This window comes from Myotis daubentonii, chromosome 1 (assembly GCF_963259705.1).
Source record: "Myotis daubentonii chromosome 1, mMyoDau2.1, whole genome shotgun sequence".
In the NCBI taxonomy this organism is placed as follows: domain Eukaryota; kingdom Metazoa; phylum Chordata; class Mammalia; order Chiroptera; family Vespertilionidae; genus Myotis; species Myotis daubentonii.
The window spans coordinates 34,344,708-34,367,958 of NC_081840.1; positions in this window are offsets into that span (position 1 = coordinate 34,344,708).

Here is a 23,251-nt window from a genome sequence, read left to right on the forward strand (position 1 = left end):
AACGATCAATTTGTACTTCTTAATCCCTTTACCTTCTTCACCTGATCTACTAACCCACTCCCCTCTGGCAACCATCAATTTTGTTCTCTCTGTCTATGAGTCTGTTTCAATTTTATTTTCCTCCTTCTTTTGAAAATTGCCTTTATCCCAGTGGAACAGACTAACCTGTAAGGTTTGCCCACACCTATACCAACAGCTGTCTGACATCCTATCTAATAAAAGAGAAAAATGGTAATTGGCGTACGACGATACCCTTTTCATTGGCTAATCAGGGCTATATGCAAATTAACTGCCAACTAAGATTGGCAGTTAACTGCCAACAAGATGGCGGTTAATTTGCATATGTAGGCACAATGCAGGGAGGCGAAAGGGAAAGCAGGAAGAAGCCCCCTGCCACTGACAGTGATCGGAAACCCAGGGGGGAGCTAAGAGCTGGGGGGCAGGGCAAAGGGCCCAGGGCCGCCTTTGCCCTGCCCCCCAGCCATGATCGGAGAATCGGGCCCTTTGCCGCCCTGGCCAGTGATAGCAGGAAGTAGGGGTGGAGCCAGGGATGGGAGCTGGGCACGGTCGAAGCTGGCAGTCCCAGGAGCTAGGGGTCCCTTGCCTGGGCCTAAAGTGAAGCCCTCGATCGCGGGGCCGCTGCAGCTGCGGGTCCCCGCTGCCCGGGCCGGACACCTAGGCCAGAGGCGTTAGGCCTGGGCAGGGGCGGAGCCTGCAACCGCGGGGAGCTGGGGGTCCCCTGCCCAGGCCTGACACCTCTGCCGGAGGCCTCAGGCCTGGTCAAGGGGCCGATCCGGTGATTGGTGATCGGAGGGTGATGAGGGTCAACTCCTCTGGCCGAGGCATCAGGCCTGGGTGGGGGGCGGAGCCGGGGATTGGGGGGATATGATGGTCCCCTTGCCCAGGCCTGAAGCCTGGGTCAGAGGCGTCAGGCTTGGGCGGGAGGTGGAGCAAGCGATCAGAGGGAGATGGGAGTCCCCTGCCCAGGCATGATTCCTGGGCCAGAGGCCTCAGGCCTGGGCGGGGACCAGAGCCAGTGATAAGGGGGAGACGGGGGTCCCCTGTCCAAGCCTGACACCTCTGGCGGAGGCGTCAGGCCTGGGCAAGGGGCCGATCCTGCGATTGGAGGGTGATGGGGGTCAACGCCTGAGGGCTCCCAGTATGTGAGAGGGGGCAGGCTGGGCTGAGGGACACTCCTCCCCCCCCCACACACACACACAGTGCATGAATTTCGTGCACCGGGCCCCTAGTCTATAATAATAAGAGTGTAATATGCAAATCAACCAAATGACTGAACAGCAGAACAACCATCTGATCTCCCGGACAACCATGCTATGACATGCACTGGCACCAGGCCAGCCAAGGCAGGTGCGATACAGTTGGTTGGGGGGCCCCACCATTGCCCCATGACCGCCCTGCAGATGGAGACCCAGTTCACCAGCCAACAGGGCAATCGATTGGGGAGGAAGCAGGGGGCTCCGCGATTGCAAAGCCCCGTGATCCGATTGCCCCAAAAAGGGAGGCTCAAGCTACCTGGCTGGCAGTGCTGCAGCCGGTGGGCAGGGCCTCTCTCTGTGCAGTGATTGATTGTGGAGCCCTGGACGGGTGGGCAGGGCCACCAGCCACCGACACTGTGGTGGGTGTGCGGGGCCAGCCAGCAATTGCGTCCCACGCCTGTAGCTCACAGAGGGAGACCAGTGGCAGGGGAGGGGGGACACCACTGCACAGATGGCAAGCAGTGGCATGGGTGGGGGTGGGGCCAGCTGCTGGCAGCCGGGGGGGCGCTGGGGGGGAGAGAAGGAAATCACTAATAGACCCCTATCACTGGCCAGGCCTAGGGACCCTACCCAAGGGGTCCTGGATTGCAAGAGGGCATAGGCCAGGCTGAGGGACACACACACACACACACACACACACACACACACACACACACACACCTTGTGCACTAATTTCATGCACTGGGCCTCTAGTAGAAATATAAAAGGCCAGACCCTATCTGCAGGGTGAGACCAATTTTGTGGTGCAATTTTTGTTTCAAAACTATCCTGTTGAATTAGACGTATGTATATGGTTATATATCCATGTGCTGATTTATCAATTTTAAATTTTAGATAATATTTTTATTGATATTTTTATATAAAATATAGGGATTCAATTTGTATTGAATTGAATCCACCTTCTTAATGCTCCTCTCCAGGTTTGATATTTACATTGCTACTTTTCATTCTTTTTTATTTGCCTTTGTACTTTTATTTTATTATTTATTTATTTATTTATTTATTTTTAAATATATTTTACTAGTGGCCTGGTGCACAAAATTCATGCACATTAAAGGGGAATTAATTAGAGGAAATACTTTAATATTGCTATTTTCCCTTTCTTTATAATAGAAGTATGAGAAATAAAAGAAAATTAGTAAAATGTATATGAAAATCTCCCTCCTGTCAGAGCCTGGGGTGCGCCGCCGGACCTAGAGTCAAGTCCCCACCCACCCACGTGCACCTCAAAATTATATGAGACCCAGACCCAGCCGGCCCCACCCTCATTGGGTGAGAGCCAGATTGGGCTGGTTCCACCCTTGTCAAGCCCCTCTGGGTGGGGGGCACAACCTCAGGACCCCTGGTCCGGCGCCAAGGCCGAGGGTGTGGCCTGAGGTCCCGTTAAACCCCACTGGGCAGGGGGCACGGCCAGAGGTCTCCTGGCTCGGCACCAGGGTGAGGGGGCGTGGCCTGAGGTCCCCAGTCAAGCCCCGCGGGGTGGGGCCATGGCCTGAGGTCCTCTGTCAAGTCCTGTGGGGCAGGAGGCACAGCCTGATGTCTCCAGGCCTGTTGTTGGGGTGGGGGGCATGGCCTAATGTCCCTTGCAGGGCCAGGTGCCGTGCAGCCTCAGGACCCTGCTGTTAAGTCGTGACGTTACGATGTCCTGGCTAATTTGCATATTCCTCTATTATATAGATAGATTGATTTTTTACAGAGAGAAAGGGAGAGAAATAGTTAGAAACATTGATGAGAGAGAAACATCCATCAGTTGCCTCCTGCACGCTCCCTACTGGGGATGTGCCCGCAACCAAGGTACATACCCTTGACTGGAATCGAACCTGGGGCCCTTCAGTCCGCAGGCCAATGCTCCATCCACTGAGCCAAACTGGTTAGGGCTACCTTTGTACTTTTAAACAATATTCTTAAACCTCTATTTAAATTTTCTTTATAAATTCCTGATTCCTGGTATTGTATAATGAAAGTACTTAACCCACTCTCCCCCTATTATTTTCTCCCTCTTTCCTCCCTTCTCCATCATTCCACATTCTGGTTTCTTTTTTTATATCATCCTACGTGATCACATTTACACTCTGCTCTGCAACTATAACCTACCCCTTTTAGGAGCACCTTATAATAATAATTTTTTTTTTTTTGCCTCACTCATAGCCCCCTTTTTTTGCCAAAGACTTGGTGATGTTGCTTTTGGGGGAGTGGGAGATGAGAATTAAGTCCCATTTTACTTATTTAGGAACATTTTTTTTTAAGATTTGAAACATTTTTTTGTTGAAGTGTGTGGAGGGAAACCTTTCTTATTCCAGATAATTCCTGGTTCAGAGACCATAGTCTCAGCCAAGATTTTAAGGGACCCAAATGTAGGAGAAAAGAAAAATGGCCTTTTTAGTAAAAATATTGCTAGCTGTCCTCTTTTATCTTAGTAGACTCAGTGCACCTTAAACAGTGGTTCTCAACCTTCCTAATGCCACAACCCTTTAATACAGTTCCTCATGTTGTGTTGACCCCCAATTTCATTGTTATAAATTGAACATAATTAAAGCATAGTGATTAATCACAAAAACAATATGTAATTATATATGTGTTTTCCAATGGTCTTAGGCGACCCCTGTGAAAGGGTCATTTGACCCCCAAAGGGGTCGCGACCCACAGGTTGAGAACCGCTGCCTTAAACGCACTACTCTATTTCATTAAATCTAAGATACTGGGTACAGGAAATATGTAGACGTAGTACTTCATGCAAAACAATTATAAAATATTTAACATCCTAAGTGGAAAAAGAAAAGTACAATACCTACCTATTGTAGTTACGATAATTATGGAAGTTATAAATGAGTTGAAAAAAGTCCAAGAGACAACAGCAGTTCTATTTCCTGTGGCAGGTATTCCTAATAATACAAAATAACCCATCGTCTACAAATTAAAATAAGAGAAAAAACAAAAATAAAATTTGGGGTTGTGTAATTTATATTTCTTTAAGTAGAACACTAAAGAAAGTTAGTTCCATTTAGTTGTATTCAAATCAAAATCCATATTTAATTGGGTCAAATAGGACATTTTCTCTAGGATCAAGCAAAACAGAAATGTTTGTGATGATAACTGTTTATGATGATAAAGGTTTATGATGATAGCAATTTTTTTGAGGAAATTTGTGAGAGTATGTATATGTATATATATATGTATATAGACATAGGACAATTATTTAAAATGTTAATAAAGTTCAATTATTTTTAGATAATTAGCAAAGCTGAGTCAAAGATAGCTGCAGAGAGACTTCCAGTGTAAGCAAGCCAATCATGAGATAGGAACAAAAGAAATAAGGACATAATAATTGTATCACAGCATTGGAAAATAAGGAATTCATGAGAGGGCTAGCAATTTTTGGAAAGTCTAAAACACATAGAATTCTGTTCATGAAGGAACCTCAGCCAAATAACTTTACAATATAAACAGTAATGACCAGTTAGAGATGTTGATATCTTTATTCTCTAAACACCCTCAAGAAACCTCAAATACAGAGAAGAAAAGAAAGATGGGAGTGGAAAGTACAACGAACAGGATAATTGAAAGATATTTTCATACGCTTCCTTATTCTTTATAGAATGCTAGAATGAATTTAACACTAATCAAGATCAGACATGAGCTCTAGCCAGTTTGGCTTAGTGGATAGAGCATAGGCCTGCGGACTCAAGGATCTGGGTTCAATTCTGGTGAAAGGCTAGCCGATCAATGATTCTCTTTCATCATTGATGTTTCTATCTCTCTCTCTCCCTCTCCCTTCCTCTCTAACATGAATAGCACAGGGAAGGAAGGAAGGAAGGAAGGAAGGAAGGAAGGAAGGAAGGAAGGAAGGAAGGAAGGAAGGAAGGAAGGAAGGGAGGGAGGGAGGGAGGGAGGGAGGGAGGGAGGGAGGGAGGGAGGGAGGGAGGAATTATAGAGCATCTAGAAGTATAGAATCCCAAGTTCTAGATAAAATATTATTAAATCAAATCTAGTAGAGTTATAAAGGATACATTATGATTAAGGGAATGTAATAAATGTTAAACTCTAGGAATCACTAAACATAATCAAGATGATAACCATATATTAATCACTTCAATAAATACAAACGTAGATGAAATAAAATAATACTTATTTGCAAGTTGTAAATAGGAACAAAGTTTTAATTTGACACAGAGAAACTGTAACAAACTCCAGTGGCTTCATGCTTAACAAGGAAACATTAGAGGTATTCTAATTAAAGTAAAAAGTAAGATAAAAATGCCATGCCACTATGAGAGTCATTAGAAAATCTAATAGCAGAATTACAATTCTAAAGACTTTAAATGTTGAGTAACTGAACAAAGAACATAAAATATGTTTAAAATGTTTAACAAAATCATAAGAATTTGAGACATATAAGAATAAAATATTAATAAGAAAGGACACACAGATTTAAAGAGGATAAAGCAGAGATTTTAGGAAAGGAAAACATAATCAATGAAATTAAAAATTCAACACATCCAATAAGATGGAATCAATGAGAAAATAAGTAAATGAAAGATATAGCATGATGAATTTCTCAAAACAAACCAACAAAGGCAAAATAGTGGAGAATATAAAAGATAGGTTAAGAGTATATAGAAGATAGAAATAGATCAACCATATCAATCATTCTAAAAAAAATTAATGGCTCAGCATTTCCAAGAGCTGATAAGAGAAATAAATATAACAATTCATGAAGCAAACCCCTAGCAAAATAAAAACCAAAGTTATATCTAGACCAGGGATGGCAAACCTTTTGAGCTTGGCGTGTCAGCATTTTGAAAAACCCTAACTTAACTCTGGTGCCATGTCACATATAGAAATTTTTTGATATTTGCAACCATAGTAAAACAAAGATTTATTATTTTTTGTTATTTATTTTATATATTTAAATGCCATTTAACAAAGAAAAATCAACCAAAAAAATGAATTTGTGTGTCACCTCTGACAAGCATGTCATAGGTTTGCCATCACTGATCTAGACTTAAATTAAACCAGTAAAACAACAGAGATCAAGAGAAGTTCATAAAAATCAGAGAAGGTCTCTGATGTCAGAGAGAAAAGATAAATAATCTACAAATGATGGGCAATCAGAATAACAGAAAACTTGAAAGCAACAGAAGAAAGCAACAAAACAGTGGGATAATGTCTCCCAAGTTCCAAAAGAAAACAATTGTCAACCTAGTATTGCACAGTCTGCTGAAATATCTTTCAAGAAATAAGTTGAGATGAATATATTTTTAGACCAAAACAAAACACACACACACAAAAGTTAATTATCACTAACAGACTCTCACGAGTAAAATTTACCAAAGACATTTCACAGGAAGGAAAATTATCTCTGAAACTAAGAATGTATAAAGAAATAAATAAAATGTGGATAAATAAAAACAAAAATTAAGCATATCTACACTAATAAAAGAGAAAAATGGTAATTGGCATACGACGCTACCCTTTTCATTGGCTAATCAGGGCTATATGCAAATTAACTGCCAACTAAGATTGGCAGTTAACTGCCAACTAAGATTGGAAGTTAACTGCCAACAAGATGGCGGTTAATTTGCATATGTAGGCACAATGCAGGGAGGCGAAAAGGAAAGCAGGAAGAAGCCCCCTGCCACTGACAGTGATCGGAAACCCAGGGGGGAGCTAAGAGCGGCCGCCTTTGCCCTGGCCCCCAGCCATGATCGGAGAATCAGGCGCCTTTGCCACCCTGGCCAGTGATAGCAGGAAGTAGGGGTGGAGCCAGGGATGGGAGCTGGGCACGGTCGAAGCTGGCAGTCCCAGGAGCTAGGGGTCCCTTGCCTGGGCCTAAAGTGAAGCCCTCGATCGCGGGGCCGCTGCAGCTGCGGGTCCCCGCTGCCCAAGCCGGACACCTCAGCCAGAGGCGTTAGGCCTGGGCAGGGGCGGAGCCTGCAACCGCGGGGAGCTGGGGGTCCCCTGCCCAGGCCTGACACCTCTGCCGGAGGCCTCAGGCCTGGTCAAGGGGCCGATCCGGTGATTGGTGATCGGAGGGTGATGAGGGTCAACTCCTCTGGCCGAGGCATCAGGCCTGGGTGGGGGGCGGAGCCGGGGATTGGGGGGATATGATGGTCCCCTTGCCCAGGCCTGAAGCCTGGGTCAGAGGCGTCAGGCTTGGGCGGGGGGTGGAGCAAGCGATCAGAGGGAGATGGGGGTCCCCTGCCCAGGCATGATTCCTGGGCCAGAGGCCTCAGGCCTGGGCGGGGGCCAGAACCAGTGATTGGGGGGAGATGGGGGTCCCCTGTCCAAGCCTGACACCTCTGGCAGAGGCGTCAGGCCTGGGCAAGGGGCCGATCAGGCGATCGGAGGGTGATGGGGGTCTATGCCTCTGGCTGAGGCATCAGGCCTGGGCAAGGGGCAGAGCCAGCAATCAGAGGGGTCTGGGGGTCCCCTGCCCAGGCCTGATGCCTGGGCCAGAGGCATCAGGCCTGGGCTTGGGGCAGAACCAGTGATGGGGGAAATGAGGGTCCCCTGTCAGATGCGTCAGGCCTGGGCAAGGGGCCGATCCTGCGATTGGAGGGTGATGGGGGTCAACACCTGAGGGCTCCCAGTATGTGAGAGGGGGCAGGCTGGGCTGAGGGACACTCCCCGCCCCCCCCACACACACACCCAGTGCACGAATTTCGTGAACCGGGCCCCTAGTATTATATAATAACATAATAAAAATTAGGTTGAACAAAAACACTATTGGATGACATGTGAGATGGGCACTAGGGAGATGGTAATCAGTGGTAAAATACTCCAAGATAGGATGCTGCACACACATAGGAAACAACTATTTTTAAATATTGGACAAGAGGAAATGCAGAACTGTAATCACTAAGAGAAGGAAAACAAGGTGAGTAGTACCATTGCCCAGGCTGTTTGGAGATAATTTCTAGACTTTCGTATGGGGGGAGGGGCACCCCAAAGATAGCATGGTGATTTTGCTGAGCTGAGAGGACAGAGATTGGAGTTCAGTAAAGCTGAGGTGGCTACAACTTGTGGGCAGAGTTGCACAGAGGAGGAAGCTACACGGAGAATGAATCACAGAAATCTGCAGAGAATTCTCTTTGAACTAGAGGCCCAGTGCATGAAATTTGTGCCCAGGAGAGGGGGGGGGGTGTCCCTCAGCCCAGCCTGCACCCTCTCCAATCTGGGACACCCCTCTCACAATCTGGGACTGCTGGCTCCCAACCGCTCACCTGCCTGCCTGCCTGATTGCCCCTAACTGCTTCTGCCTGCCAGCCTGATCACCCCCTAACTACTCCCCTGCCAGCCTGATTGATGCCTAACTCCTCCCCTGCCAGCCCGATTGCCCCTAAGTGCCGTCCCCTGCTGGCCTGGTCACCCCTAACTGCACTCCCCTGCAGGCCTGGTCGCCCCTAACTGCACTCCCTGCAGGTCTGTCCTCCCCCCCTCCCAAGTGCCCTCCCCTGCAGGCCTTTGATTGTCCACAACTGCCCTCCCCTGCTGGCCATCTTGTGTCCACATGGGGGCGGCCATCTTGTGTGTTGCAGTGTTGGTCAATTACCTCTTTATTATATAGGATTGTTCTTTGACTGAATGACATTCCACACATGAAAAGGGTGAAACATTGTGAGGCTGGTCAGAAACAATTTCTTGAGACAGACTCTCAAACTGGCCCCCAGGGTCTGGTGTTCATGCCCTTGTGTGACCCCCCTCTCTTTGAGGATGGGTGGGACCTGTGATTGATTTCTAGTGACACGGAATGTATCAAAGGTGACAGGATGCACATGATTCCATGTAAGTGAAAAGATTATATGAGACTGTAGTGCTGATCTTGCTACAGACTCTCTCTGCCTTGCTGGCTTTGAAGAAGGAAGCTGCCATGCTGTGAAGTGCTGACTAGAATGATATAACCAATGTAAATGTCCTTCTAAAAAAGGCAAAACAAACCCTTTTCAGACAAACAGAGCCTGAGAGGCTTCGTCACCAGATTTTTGTGGTTCTTCATATGCTGAACAGTTTAGAGTGTATTTTGAATGCTATGTTATGAGACTCTGAGTCTTATTGAAATCCTATGGAGACGGTTGGTATTTTCACTTCAGCAGGTCATTTAGTTTAGATTCAGACCGCAAGTTCCAACTCACATTCCGTGGGATGTGCTTCCAGTGTCAGTTCAGCTCTCACAGCCTCTGCAGTATCATCTGCACCAGTCCCACATGCCCATCACCCAGAGGTCAGTCTGGGACCTAGATTCAGGTGTACCCACTCGTTCAGTTCTGAGAGTCTTTGGTGTGAAAACTAAACCCAAGTATGTGCAGGTCAGACCTAAGCAATTGTATAGGGTCACTTCTTCAACAGCCCCCTCTCTGCTATCTCCCTGTCACTGTCTTGTTCCTGATGGCTCCCTGTTGAGGTCTGCCAGCCAGAAACCAACTTTTTCCTTGATTGTGCCATGTCTGGGGCCAAGTGGTAGGAGGACAGAGAAAGAAGGGAAAAAAGGGAAAAGGTTTGGCCCTACCTTTGAAAAGACAGCTTCAGGGAGCATAATTTTGTGAGTTCCCACTGCTTCCACTGTTGCTGCTGTCATGACTGTGGGAACCACAGCATTACTGGGGAACTGGGGTATAAGTCAATGAAGAAAAGAAGTAAAAGGGAGGATGTGCACTCTCTCTGAGCATTAGGAGTTCCCTTTCCTGCTCCTTGAGTCAGAACTAGAGCCTGTCTCCTAGAACTCTCGGTTCACTTCAGAGTTTGCAGCTGTATTAAGATCAGACTCGGGAGAGAAACCAAGATGGCGGCATAGGTAAACACTGGAGATTGCTGCCTCGCACAACCACTTCAAAAATACAACTAAAATATGGAACGGACATCACCCAGAACCACAGGAAGGCTGGCTGAGGTGAAATTCTACAACTAGAAGGAAAGAGAAAAGCATACCGAGACTCATAGGAGGCGCAGTGTGGAAAATACAAAGGTACGGAGGTGCGTGCAGAGTGGGCTGGCGGCTGAGGGCGCGGTTGTTTGTTTCAATTCGGAGGGAGTCTCAGGCTCTGAGCTCCAGTTCCGGGTGAGTGTCTGAGGACCCAGACTCAAACGGGAGAAGCGGAACTGTCTGGCATCGGTCGGAAGTCAAGGGCAGCTTTCTCTCTGAGGTTTGCAGCAGTTGCTGGGACTCTGAGAGGCAGTGCCTCTGGGGACGGGACTGAGAGCCACCATAACTGCTCGCTCGGCCCGCCCTGTTGATCCCCTGGGACCTGCCCTGCCCAAGCCTTGCACAGAGGCATTTGCGGGATAGCCTTGGGCAAAGGCTAGATTAGCACCTCCCTAGAGGACAGAAGTTCTCCCACTGCAGACACAGCTGATTCTCACAGCCAGTTGGCCTGGAGGTCAAATCCCCCCCCCCCCCTAGTATTACCTACAACAATCAAGGCTTAACTACAACAAGACTGTGCACAAAGACCACTAGGGGGTGCACCAAGAAAGCATAAAAAATGCGGAGACAAAGAAACAGGACAAAAATGACAGAAATGGAGGATATAGAGTTCAAAACCACACTTTTAAGGTCTCTCAAGAACTGTCTAGAAGCCACTGATAAACTTAGTAAGGCCTTTGAAAAGACTGGTGAGACCGCCGAAAAATATAGTGAGATCCTTAAGAAATCTAATGAGACCCTCGATGTTGTGATAAAGAACCAACTAGAAATTAAGCATACACTGACTGAAATAAAGAATATTATACAGACTCCGAACAGCAGACCAGAGGAGCGCAAGAATCAAGCCAAAGATTTGAAATGCGAAGAAGCAAAAAACACCCAACCGGAAAAGCAAAATGAAAAAAGAATCCGAAAATACGAAGATAGTGTAAGGAGCCTCTGGGACAGCTTCAAGCGTACCAACATCAGAATTATAGGGGTGCCAGAAGATGAGAGAGAGCAAAATATTGAAAACCTATTTGAAGAAATAATGACAGAAAACTTCCCCTACCTGGTGAAAAAAATAGACTTGCAACTCCAGGAAGCGCAGAGAACCCCAAACAAAAGGAATCCAAAGAGGACCAAACCAAGACACATCATAATTAAAATGCCAAGAGCAAAAGACAAAGAGAGAATCTCAAAAGCAGCAAGAGAAAGAAACTCAGTTACCTACAAGGGAATACCCATATGACTGTCAGCTGATTTCTCAACTGAAAACTTTGCAAGCCAGAAGGGAGTGGCAAGAAATATTCAAAGTGATGAATACCAAGAACCTACAACCAAGATTACTTTATCCAGCAAAGCTATCATTCAGAACTGAAGGTCAGATAAAGAGCTTCACAGATAAGGAACAGCTAAAGGAGTTCATCACCACCAAACCAGTATTATGTGAAATGCTGAAAGGTATCCTTTAAGAAGAGGAAGAAGAAGAGAAAGGTAAAGATACAAATTATGAACATCAAATATGCATCTATCAACAAGTGAATCTAAGAATCAAGTGAATAAATAATCGGATGAATAGAATGAACTGGTGATTATAATAGAATCAGGGACATAGAAAGGGAATGGACTGACTATTCTTGGTGGGGAAGGGGGTGTGGGAGTTGCAGGAAGAGACTGGACAAAAATCGTGCACCTATGGATGAGGACAGTGGGTGAGGAGTGAGGGCGGAGGGTGGGGTGGGAGCTGGGAGGAGGGGAGTTATGGGGGGAAAAAAGAGGAACAAATGTAATAATCTGAACAATAAAGATTTAATTAAAAAAAAAGATCAGACTCGGGGTGCAGGGCTGGGTTGGGGTGCTTAACTCAGTACTTCAAATTCTATTGCTGCTACTATTTACTATTCAGATGCCTCAATACCTGATTTATATATTCTTCCCCAGTGTTACAAGTACATTCAGTGGGGGAGAAAGAGCGGAGTGTACTCTCTCCACCTTTCCAATAACTACAGCCTGATCAATTGACTTTGGACAAACTTGCCATAGTAATTTCATGGAAAAAAAAAGGGTAGTCTTTTCAGCAAATGATTCTGCAACAACAGAATATGTGTATTAAAACTAACAAACCTTGATGCTTACTTCAAATAATTGACCAAAATTAACTAGAAATATATTATATGAACAAACAAAAAGAAAAGCTAAACTATATCACATCTCAAAATCTTTCTGACTTTGGTTTAGCTGAAGATTTCTTAGAACACACAAAGCACAAACCATAAAAGAAAAGAATTATGAACTGGGGTTTCTAAAAAACAAAATTCTCTTCAAAAGAAATCAGGAGCACCCAGCTGGCATGACTCAGTGGTTGAGTCACGGTTTGATTCCTGGTCAAGGCACATGCCCGTGTTGTGGGCTGGATCCCTAGTAGGGGGTATGCAGGAGGCAGCCAATTAATGATTCTCTCTCATCACTGATGTGTTTATCTCTCTCTCCCTCTCCCTTCATCTCTGAAATCAATAAAAATTTATTTAAAAAAAAACCATGAGCAAAATTAAGATCAAGCCACAGTCTAGGAGAAAATATAAGCACTACATATGCCTGACAAAGTACTCAGTGAAGGAAGTTATTTCATAGAATGCTCACATTAAATGGCTTCTCTGTACAGACAGAAGTCTTCTGACTATGAAATGAACTGGATCTTCATCTCTTACCTGCACAAACATTTCGACCTCACGAAGAGTATAATTAGCATGATGTTTCAGAAAATCACTTTTCATGTTAACTGCCAACTCTCGCTGCTCCACCTCAAAGTCTTCCTCCAAAGCTTGAAATATAATTGCCCCAAGCACGAGGAATGATAAATAGGAAAACAAGAGGATGCTTATATGGAGTTTGGTGCTTGGTGTCTCTTTATATAGTGGAATGAGGGTCAGAGAATTCAAATCACATTAATGTCCTCTCAAAAGAAACCCAATACAACAAAGCAAGACAAAATTCCCAGATATACAACATGAACTTGTTCTTAATTATTAACCTACTATTACACAACTATACAAAATAGACAAATCTTAAATAGTCATAGAATCAGAAAATGACCCCCCTGTGTCCCTGACTATGTTCCCTTATTTAAAAAAAAGAAAAAGAAAAGAATTGTGCTGTTTTGGGAGATCTGTAAATACTACAGGGTCAAAGTTAGCCAAGTGACTGACTCTGTTATTCACTCAGTTTCCTTAGAGGAAATTTTATTATGGAGTTATACTTTGGAGTATGCCCAGTGAATATTTTTTTAAGAATGCACAGTTAATGCTTTAATTGTCTGGTAAAATGTATTAAGTTAGACGTTTTAACTACCAGATACTAGCTCTGTGAACTTTATGCCAGTTTCAGATTCCTCATCTGTAAAGTAGAGACAATAATAGTTGATGTGTTGTTATAAAGATTAAATTGGTTGTATATTTAAATCCATAGAACGAGGTCTAGCAAATAGGAAATGCCCAACAAATCTTAGCTAGTAGTCAAGAAGTGGTGGTGGTGGTAGTAGCAGAAGTAATAACAGTAGGAGTATTGGGAAGAAAGGGAGGAGTATTGACTCTGCTTCCCACTTCCTCTACCTTCTGTCCTGCAAACGCTAGGCAGAAAGGAACGGCGTTATTGCTGGCAGAACAAAGAAGACTCTTATCTTGATGGGGCCAGATTCCAATACTTAGAAAGCTGAAGCCCTGTGCGTTTCTCAAGGCTCTGGGACAGAACTCTGAGGCAGGCATGTGACTTGGAGGTAGCAGTGCCCTCCATTTGAATCTGCCTCCTCACGCTTCTTGCATTAGAGAATAGGGCAAGTCTCAGTAGCCCTGACCTTCATCACCTGGGTGAGCCTTCCCAGTGGGACTTTAAAAATGAAAGTATATGGTTATGTTTTCTATGTGATATCAAAACTCTAAGAAATAGGCTATTGTATGCCAATGATATATCAGTAAAAAAAAAAAAAAAAATCCTAGTTCAGTAAAAGCAGGAAAAAAATAGGTATGAGAGCAAGCACACTTTAAAGCCAGTATTCTTAAAATATCCAAAATGCAACCTGATTAAATATTATGCAATAAAATCTATCATAGCCACAGTTATTAATATACATTTCCAGTGTCAAATAATGAATTCTATCATACTATATGTAAAAAATTCAGAACAATAATAAAAACAAAATAGTCTTGCCTAAGCAGCTGTTTTACTTTTCATTTCCACCAGAATAATAATGGGCTCTTATTGTCTCCTATTTCCATGTTTAAACTAACAATAAACACTGTGACTAAAAGACATCTGAGTTCAACCTCCACAGAGTCTTTCTGAGGACTCCCTGCCTTCAGTAAAATACTGGGAATAGGGAGCAATCGAGCGATTGCGTAACCTAAGTTAGTACCATGTTATATGTTCATTAGGTCTCAAAAACTGCTTTCAGGAACTATTAGTAGAGCATTAAAAACAAGCGCATCTGATCTGGCCACATTTCGCTAGAGGGCCTTCACTTTTCCCTGTTGGGGAAAGATGCTATACTGGGAAGACTAAATTTCTCATTAACACTCCACCATTCGGGAGCGTCTTCTCCGGTAGTCCTACCACCAAGCCAACACTGCTTCTCAATATCCCTGTCACCAAAGACGTGGCCCCCACTCTAGTGAAGCTGTTTCAAGTAATCCTACCTCTAGTTTGAATGAATTGCCCTTTAAAACTGTACGTTAATTCGCTGGTAAAGGACATTTTGAGCCGGTCTAGATGCTTTTTGTCACCATTCCAGCGTTCCGTCTGGAACCTTGGGGGTGGCTAGTTCTACACAGTCACCTCCCCATTATTACCACACCCTCCAGTCCACTGGGGCCCAGCTCCTTTACCTGGTGATTCACATTCATTCTGCACTCAAGCCCCTGCCCCCTGTGACATTTTGGCTGTGATCTCCTTCAGCGCAACTTTCCTGTCCTCTCAGTCCCCCGCTGACCCCTTTCCTGGTAATGGTGTGACTCCTGGTCAGAGAACCTCTCTATATTTGCCCCATCAGACTTACTGCTTCAGGTCTAGTCCCTTCAGACTCATAGAATGCTGTCAGGCCTCTGGGCCTTCCCTGTGTTCTTCCCACCCTTCTCCACTGGCTAAAATGCTCCTCAGCCCCCCAGACGTGGACATCTGACATCATCCGTGATCCCCTCTCTCTTCCTCTCTAATTAGACATAAGGTTCTCTGCTGTTAACTCAGTTATGCATTTTTTTTGTACTATATTCATGCACAATCCCCTGGAGAAGGTATAGACTTTACCTGATTCGAGTTGTTATACCTCCTTTGAACATCTATCAAGGCTCTACATCCTCAATAAATGCTTCTTGGATGCAACTGAAAAATTTCCATATAACTTACATGATTGACAAGCTTTATATTTCCCCCTCCTAATGACACTATCCAAAGACAAAATTCACTGTTGCAAAAATCCTGGGCTTCAGAGTTTTGTGACACTGGCTTTGAGTCCTGGCCCAGTCACTATCTAGTTTGTGATCTTGATAGGTAACTTCTCTGAATCTCTGTTTTCTTATCGTTAGTATAGATTTCATCATATCCTCACACATTATTTTGAATTTGAGTTTCTGTGTAGACTGCCTGACACAGCAGAAATTCTCAATAAGTAACTTTTCTGACTTGTAACGTCTTTAGGCAGAAAGACTCCTCATGGCACATTTTTATGGTGACTTCCCTCTAGTGTTTGTTTTCCTTGTAATTCCTCTCTCTCACAGATAAAGTAAAAGTTTGTTGAGTGAATGAAAAATGTGGTAATGAAATGAGCTTGGAGCCAGACGGAGACTTGGCCAGAAGTTCCTGGGAATTCGTCTGTGAGAAATGAGAAGGGGTTATTTCCTCTTCTCTTGGATCCCAAGGAACCATGCGGGATTCTTCCTCTGCTAATTTATCTACGGCTGCTGCTATGAACTAGGAATGAGGTGGCGATTTAGAGTGCATGAACCAAGAGAACACTCAGACACTCAGGGAAACATTGGCGCTATCCCAGGTTTCAGGTGCTCGTGATCATGAGTGACTCTGACCTTGGCCCCACCCCTAAGCTGGGCCATGCAGTGTGGAAGGAGACTACAGCGTCCCTGTGTTCAAACAACTGCCCCAGTAGCGCCAGAGCAGGCTAGAGCAGCAAAGCAGCAGAGCGCTTCTGGACCTGGCAGTGTTGCCCACATTGGATGGGAGGACACCCTGAAGGGCAAGGGAGTCAGCCTCAAGCTCCCAGGTGCGTTGTGTGCTAAGCAACAATTGGAACTCGAGGGACGAAGAATAACAAGGGTATGCTGTTTACTTCGTCAGAGTAACAAGAAGAAGAAAAAAAAGAGTAAGAGGAGCAGGGAAGGGGGCAAGACGAAGAGGAAGAAGGAGAAAAGGAAGATTTGTTGATGCTTGTTATGTGCCAGGTACTGTTTAAAAACATCATAACAAGACTTTTCTGAATCATCATAGCACCGTATAAAGCAAATTGAATTCCTCTCTTTCACGAAACTAAAGCTCACACAAACTACAAAATTTGTCCAAGATCACACAGCTGTGGTGACCTTAAGAAGCTGAGATTCAAACTAATGTCTAGCCAGCCCCAAACGTATGTGTTCCCTTCACTGCCATTTATTCATTTATCAAATATCGAGTGCCTATTTATTGGATGTTAATAACCGTTTTAGCACTGAGCCTGTAACAGTGGACAAAACAGGCAAAAACCCCAGCCCTTCTGGAGCTGACGTCTAGTGGGGGATTCAAACACTAAACAGGTTTATAGAAGGCCAGGTGATGGAGAGTGCCCCGGAGGAGAGAGCCAGGAAGGCCGATGGAGGGGCGGGGCTGGGACTGCCATTTTAAACGGAGCAATGAGGGAATACCTCACTGACAAGATAGAAGATGGACAGAGACCTAAAGGATGAAGGAGGGACCTGTGGGAATCTGGGGATAAGCTTTCCAGGCTGTGGCACTGGCAGGTGCCAAGGCCCTGAAGCTGGAATGTTTTTAATTCGTTTTGAGGGACAAGGAAGCCGGAGCAGCAGGAGCAGGTGTGGTGGAGAAAGAGTGGATGCTTCTAAAAATCAGGATATGGTTGCAGAAGAGAGAGAGCACGGATGCTGCGTGATCAAACACATCATGTGGTGCATACAGCATGTAGGGAGGACATTCATAAGAGAAATACATGTCTGTGGTTTACCTCCAAGGAGTCGACCTGGGGGTAGGGAGAAAGGACAGGATGGAGCCTATGCTTTCATTTAATGTAGTTCTCTACTTATCATTTTCATACCAGACACGTATTTCAATTTTGAAATCTAATTAAATAAAGGAATGACTAATCATATAACTGTGCCTGAGTACATGCACAAGAATGTAATTGCTTCACTGTTTAGAATAACAATCAGTAGGGAAATGCTTTTAAATACTGGGCTATCCTACAAGAAAATATATAAATAATGATAAAGCAGACCTACATATCAACTGGGAAAAAGGTCTAGGATCTAGGACTCAAAACACTGGACAATGAGGTTCATTTTATGGATGTAATTGAATAAATGTGACAATGTACAAAATTCCTCCAAAATGTTGTTTATACAGTGATAGCAAAAAAAACAAACAAAAAAAACACCAAAAAACAAAACACAATGGAAGCTATTTATAATTATGAAATTGGATAAAATAATTAGGGAGCATTCAAATGCTAGACTATTACTCATTTAAAATTACTGCATAGATCTATATTTAGCATGCAAGTACATGCAATGTATATTTTAAATTCATAGAAAGCAAGTTTTAAGATTTTAAGTATGGAATGATTCCAGTTTTTAAAAAAGATATTCAGACGTAAGCTCCATGAAAGGAGGGATTTTTTTTAAAATGCTATATTCCCTACACCTGATTCCCAGGGCACAGCCCCCACACAAAAGTGTACATCTACACACACACACAAAACACAAAACCCGAAGGACCTATTACAATATGTCAACGAATTTATCTTTAGGTAATAACATTAAAAGGTTTTTCTTCATACTCATGTGTATTTCCTAACTTTTAAAATGAACATATATCCTATATAATAAAAGGCTAATATGCAAATCAACCAAACGATGGAACAACCAGTTGCTATGACATGCACTGACCACCAGGGGCCAGGACGCTCAATGCAGGAGCTACCGTTGTCCCCTGATGGTCAGTGCACTCCCAGAGGGGGAGTGTTGCCCAGCCAGAAGCTGGGCTTATGGCTGGTGAGCACAGCGTCAGTGGTGGGAGCCTCTCCTGCCTCTTTGGCAATTGGACATCCCCCAAGGACTCCCAGACTGTGAGAGGGTACAGGCGGGCTGAGGGAAGCCCCCCCCTACCGCCCCCCAGTGCAGGAATTTCATGCACTGGGCCTCTAGTTACTTAATATTTATATGAAGATTGCTTTCACTTAACATTTATATGAAGGTTTATAAGTTTTAATATATGTCAAGGCTAAGAGTTTAGAAAATGTACATAATTCATCACCACCAGCTCAGGTCTCAAACCGAGGGTCAGAGTGCACTTAACAGGACCATGGGCTTTGACCAGGTAGGAATGGCAATTCTTGCAAGTGGCTGATAAGGGGAGATTGAATAAACGAAGGTTAAAAACAAAGCAGAGTTTCTACACCTAAAGAGTCTACAGGGTGCTGTTGGATCCTTGAAGGCCCACAGAGAGCAGGTAGTCCTAATCACCTGGGAATTTGACTTGTATCTCCTCTAGATTATTTTATTTTTTAATAAATATTCTTTTTAAAAATTGATTTCAGAGAGGAAGGAAAAGAGAAAGAGAGATAGAAATATTGATGATGAGAATCATTGGTCAGCTGCCTCTTGCACACCCCCTACTGGGATAGAGCCCAAAACATGTGCCCTGACTGGGAATCGAACTGTGACCTCCTGGTTCATGGGTCAACATTCAACCAATGAGCCATGCCGGCTGGGCTCCTCTGGATTATTTTTAGATGCTGCAACAGAAAACGGGGTAGCTCCCTTTGTGGGCTACCCAGTGAGAATTCCCGAGACATGAGTGTGATTTGCACACGATTCAGTCAAATTATGCATTTCCTCTTGAAAAATGATGCCTTCACTAAAATAGCAAGAGCAAAGTGTGGACTTGGTGTTTACCTGGGCAGGAATAAAGCACAGGCTTTGCATTTCCACTGGGGCTGAAAAGGAAGAACAGTGAAGTTGGGCCAAGTTGTTGGCAATTTATTTCATAGAAAGTTAAAAAAAAATACCTGGAAATACCTGCCTTCAGCATGAGGCTACAGAGACATTCTTGCATTTCAAAATTATGTAAAAAATTTCAGAAGAGTTTGCTGGCCTTCTGTAACCACCACAACCAAGAGCTGTAAACTAAAGTCACATATAACAAAAAATACACACTAAGCTCTCTGGAGCTGTTGGTTTTATTTTTCCCATCTTGTTTTAAGAATATGCATTTAATTGGATTTGTTATATTACTATATTTGATCTTTTTGTTCTATTACTTCCTTTATTCATTACTCATGTACCTATTGGTATTATTTTACCTTGTTTATTTTTTTCCTCTGTCTTCTAGCTTTTATTGGCCTATTTACTTACTAGAGGCCCAGTGCACAAAATTCATGCACTGGGGGGGGGAGGGGTCCCTCAGCCTGGCCTGTGCCCTCTCACAGTCCGGGAGCACTTGGGGGATGTCCAATTGAACACTTAAGCTGGCAGTCAGACATCCTTAGTGCTGCTGTGGAGGTGGGAGAGGCTCCCTCCACTGCCACTGTGCTCGCCAGCCATAAGCCCGACTTTTGGCTAATTGGCACTCCCCGCTGTGGGAGCACACTGACCTCCAGGGGGCAGCTCCTGCATTGAGCATCTGCCCCATGGTGGTCAGTGAGCATCATAGCAAATGGTTGTTCTGCCGTTTGGTCGATTTGCATATTAGCCTTTTATTATATAGGAAAATGTTTATTCTTTAGTTTATGTTACCTTACTTTTAAAAATATTTTATCTTACCAGGTGTTGATCTTAATATATCCTCTTAGATAATTTTATCCCTCTGCTTTATAATAATGTAATCACCACATCCCATTTACCAGCATGATAAATGGTCACAATTCTTTTAAATATTCCCATTGAACCACTTGAATCCTACCTGGGCCTTCTCTCCTATGTTACCCAATAGTGTTGGGAATGCTTTATCTCACCCAGAAGGTCAGTCTCTCACCTTCACCCTGACTCCAGGGTGCTCCATGCCAAATGTGGCTGGGACTCCCAATGTACAATGTTACAGTTCTTTAAAAGCACAGCTGTGTCACGTGAAGGACCAGGTCAACTTCTAGCATTTACTACATCACCCAGAAGAACCTGTTCAGACAATACTTTTTGCTTACTCATCGGCCATTCCCTTTTCCCTCTTCCCTTCCTAATATGCATTCCTGACCAACGGGGATAAATGGGAAGTAGACCTACAGTAAGAAGAAATGCCTGGAGGAAAAACAACTTTTCATATATGTTGAATGTGGTTTTGTCTACATGTGGAGCCTGCAACTACTTTACCGTCATGAGACAGTGAGGGGAGATATTGTCAACACTCTGAGGATGGTGAGGGGAAAGCTCCTGGGTTCATCACTGCATTTTGGGTTGCTGAACCACACCTGGACCCACTTTGCCTCTAGGCATCTTGTGGGAGGTAATAAATGTCCTTATTTTTTTTTTAGAGGAACTTAAAAAAATCAATTTATTTTCCAATTACAACTGACATGCAATATTATATTAGTCCCAGGTGTGCAATGTAGTGATTAGACATCCTGAAAATATAAATATCCTTCCTACATAAGCCAGTTTCAGGTGGATATTGTGCCACTTACAGTCCACAGCATCCCAACTGGGACACGCTATCCTATGGGAAGGCCCAGAACTGCAGGAGTGACCCCACTGACCTCGTCTCTTTCCTACCCTCAGGGAGATTTTCTCTTCCAGACCTCAGCTGTATTTCACTGCTGCTTAATTAAAGCCATGATAATTCTCCCTGACAAGTTTCAGTAGCTCTGAACCATTCATAGATAAAGTCAGATTCTTGTTCCTCACCTCCCACCAAATGTTTGGGCTGTGTATGCAAATGTGCCTACAAATTTCTAAGCAACTTTCAAGTTCATAGTACCCAATTTTCTTACAGAATAAAAACGTAAAGTTCCTTCCCACTACACACTTGTTACAGAATAACTTTCTTTGTAATTAGAGAAGCAAAGTATATTTCTACCATAAACTGGAAAATGCCAGAAGACAAAAGGAAGAAAATGTCACACTACCATTCGAAAATATGTTCAGTTAACATCTCAGGGTATTTCTTTTGAACCTTATACAAATGAAATCATACTGCATGTATACTTTTGTATCCTCGCTTATTCACTTAGCATGTTGTTTTTACTCTTGCATTGATATTCTTCAAAAGCATGATGTTTAAAGTTTGAAAAATGTCCTATTATGAAGATGTACCAAAACATATTGAATCATTACATTTATAGAAAGCTATCTAGTAAAACACTGTTCTGAAGTAAAAATCCCAAATCTATCTTTGATTAGATGTGTGAGTTTAGACAGGTATATAAGCTCTTGGAGCCTTGGTTTCCTCATAAAATGGGTACAACAATAACACTTACCTTCTAGGCTTGTGAGAAACAAATAATAGGAGGCCTTAAAACAGGATCTGGCACAAAATTAGTACTCAAATTATTATAAAATTTTAGGGTTATTCTTTATCTTCTCAAAAACATTCATGTCTTAAAACATTGGATATAAGTCACTATTTTGCATCCCTGGTTATTTTTTTTGGAATCATTTTTTAGGAAGGGAATTCCTGGTTAATGTCTTTTGTTTTTGATACTTAATAAGAGTTTTATAAAAACAAAAATAGCAGGAAATTCAGGCCCCAAGAGGCAATAGTGAGAAGAATACATTCCTTGAACAAAATAAGTATTTTCCATTTTAGTGTTCCAGTCCCCCTGCCAACATTATAGAGTAGATTCACCCATTTCCTCCAAAGTTTGGCTTCCTGACTGAAATCCAAGTAACCCAGTCCATCTACAGATCAAAATTAACTCCTAATACAACCACCGGGCTCTTCTGGGGCCACTCAGATGACCTACTAGAAAAGTATTTTCTTTTACAGTTATGTGTTCTCACTTTACTTTTTGAAGAAAAATTGACTTAAGCAAAACTTTAGAATCTTTCCTCCACACAATTTTTTGAAAATTCATGGAGCACAAGAAGTGGGAAAAGGAGTCCTTTCTGAAGGAATCCTCATTGTAGCCCCCAGGTATAATTTTAATTAAGTAGTTTAATCAACTACTTAATTAACCAATTAAGCATTTTCATCAAACAATTGTCAATTTCCTCACATACACTTTCATTTATCCTGTTCCGATTAAAGACATTAATATATCTTTAGCAGCCTGCTTGCCCCTACTTCAAAGAAAGGCTACAACATCTGTCCCTCATTCTTAATTACTAGTCCTAGACTTCTCTATTCATCATGGCAAAGAGAAAATAATAAAAGGAATAATTCATCTTGTGTTTTTAACCCAGTCAGAAAATCCTTTCACCCAATCCGCTTCTCTGACTTGGTTTTTTGAATATTTAAATTGAATATAAAAGTCATTTTGGAATAACTTACATAAGAGCCATTAAGAAAGACTGACTCCCAGCAGGTTTTTACATCTGAATCCTGTGACAGATTTATATCTTTAAAAACTTATGCTTCATTCAAGGATGCTGGAGAATTTACATCCGTGGTGCGTCTGCTGCCCTCCTGTGGCTCTCCTGGATCCTAACAGCCTTACAGCCTTTGTCCAGCTGCCTGGTCTCCCCCTTTGTTACGGGCTTTCTCTTCCTTACTCTCATCTGTGTTATCTGAAGGACTTCAGCCCGTCAATGACGCATCCACAGCCCTGGCTCTATATTGACCCCCAGACGGCAATGTTATCCTCTGTGAGTCTCTATCTCTCTTCCCGCCTTGGTTCTCCCATGTGTGACCATAGTCTCTCTTCCTCTTTGAT